We start from the raw sequence: 2,414 nt of genomic DNA on the forward strand, positions 1-2,414 counted from the left end.
GGGAGGGACATACAAAGCAACAAAGAGATAATCTTATAAATGTGTTAGAAACACATGTATGAAAGAAAAAAACATTAAAATACACATCTAAGGGTTCATTTTCCTGACATCACATTATCTGACCTTTTCCGCTTGACTCATACATATACTAGATATTACAAATAAGGGAAACCATGGTACCTACGTTTCTTTGGGCCTGGCTTACTTCACTTAATATAATTTTTTCCAAGTTTTTCCATTTCCTAACAAATGGGGCAATGTCATTCTTTCTGATGGAGGCATAGAATTCCATTGTGTATATATACCACATTTTCTTGATCCTTTTGTATTTACTTTTTGTTGAATTGTCTAGTTTAAGAAAATCAATTACACTTTATATATAAAAAAAATGTTATGTGCTCAATTTGGCAGCACATACCCTAAAACTGGAATGATACAGAGAAGATGAGCATAGCTCCTTCGAAGGATGACACACAAATTCCTGAAGCGTTCAATATTTTTACAAGGACAGATGCTGGAGTGAATGTGGCCAGAAGTAAACACTACTGAATTCTTGGTGAGAGTGTAAACTTGTTCAACCCCTTTGAAAAGCAGAATGGAGGTTCTTCAAAAGATTCCACATAGAGCTACTCTATGACACAGCAATCCTTTTTTTGGGCATTCACCCAAATGATCAGAAACAAGACCATACTAAAACTACAAGCACAACTATGTTTATTGCAGCATTATTTACCATAGGTAAGATATGGAACCAACCCGATGCCCCTCAGTACATGAATGGATCAAGAAAATGTGTGTGTGTGTGTGTGTGTCTGTGTGTGTGTGTGTGTGTGTGTGTGTGTAACTGTGACCCCTCTGTACAGTACTTTTACAATTAAAAACCTATAAAAATGTTCTGAGATGGAAGAGTTTATTCCCCCAATTTTATCCATATAATATCGTTAACAAAGCAGATTTTTAAATACTAAGTAGAATGTGATATGTATTACAGAAACCATTACATGTAATGAGCAACCAGAAATAATGTTATCAATTGACTATGCACTGCTTCCAAGGAAGCCAGATGGATAATTTCTCATGCTGTAAATCAAACTGTTGATCTTATGTCTTGATAGTGTAAAAATATCAGGGACAGAATAATGAAGGAATGTTGTAGACTGAGGTGAAATCATATGAAAATATACAAACCTGATAAAACATATAAGTATCTGAGCAGTATATTGTGTTTTAAATCATTTGTGTTACATTGCAAAGATAATGAAGACCTATTAGAATGAATTATCTTTTTGATATCCTATCGTAGGTCCTTAGAAGGATGAACTCTTTCCTCATTCTTGTAGAGGCTTCATCAGATGAGAGGAACTGTATTTTTTGTTTGCTTCCTTCCATTTATTATTCACTCTGAAATATGAGCTACATGATACTGAAATACACCAAGGAAAATTAAACACACAGGCTTTGGAAAGATCAATCAATGTAAAATAAATAAAATATGTATAACCTTGTAAAAGGTCTAAATAAATTAATTTATATAATCTCAAGTGTAAACAGAAAATGATTTAAGCAATGTCATGTAATTGAAAAATGAAAATTTTTAGGGGATACTTAATTTTTTCCTTTCTACTACATTGAATTAATTATTGATTTTGTATAGAGAGATTAAAGATGAGATTAACAAGAAGCTTGGTTAAAACTGGGCACAAATTCTGAATAGACATGAATTCCAAAATCCATGAAAATCGCCAGTGGGTTTACAAAGTTGTTTTTAATGCTACTTCTATGCTGGCTTAAGCTTTGGGAACAGAAGTCATTAGAGAAATGCAATTCAAAATTAATATGATACTCTTTCATAACTATTACAACTCTTATTAAAAAAAAAATCAAAGGAACCAGTTGTGGTGGCAGTCAATTTGGTCTAGAAACCCCTCTAAGGAGAGAGCAAGATGAGGCATTGGCTTAAGTGAGCCGCTCAATATCTGCCATCCAAAAAGGAAAAACAGTGGAGTGAGGCTCAAAGCCATATGCCTTTGGGCTTGGGTCCTTCCCTTGATTATAGCATCTGCAAGTTGGTCTGCCTGAGATTATACCTGAGGTGTGCCCCCAGGGGAGTGTGAACCCACTCTAATGGCTCCCCCCTTTGAATTAAAACTGCAGAAATCAATGTAACACCTCCAAACCACCAAAGGGAAATGGGCTCAAAAATAGAATACCTCTTCAGGAAAACTTCATCCAGGGCTTTTTGGAACTGCAAAAATATTGCCCAATGGCTGTCTGTAATTGTAATAACTTCTTGGGGAGTCCTGCCTTTTAGTAGGACAAATAAGGCACACACTATCTTTAGGGACAGGAACCCATGGAAACAGCCAATTGGTTTCCCCTAAAAGGCTCTGAAATTGGGATAAGGTCAGAGAGGT

General features: G+C 35.3%; 1 non-coding gene across 1 annotated transcript; it reads left to right on the top strand.

Moving 5' to 3' along the window:
* The first annotated feature begins 395 nt into the window (after positions 1-395).
* LOC122127501 lies at positions 396-501 on the top strand. The gene has a single exon (XR_006151176.1). It is a non-coding gene; the product is annotated as a U6 spliceosomal RNA (small nuclear RNA).
* The last annotated feature ends 1,913 nt before the right edge of the window (positions 502-2,414 follow it).

Source organism: Dipodomys spectabilis, unplaced genomic scaffold, assembly GCF_019054845.1.
Source record: "Dipodomys spectabilis isolate Male_0828 unplaced genomic scaffold, ASM1905484v1 ptg000301l, whole genome shotgun sequence".
In the NCBI taxonomy this organism is placed as follows: Eukaryota; Metazoa; Chordata; class Mammalia; order Rodentia; family Heteromyidae; genus Dipodomys; species Dipodomys spectabilis.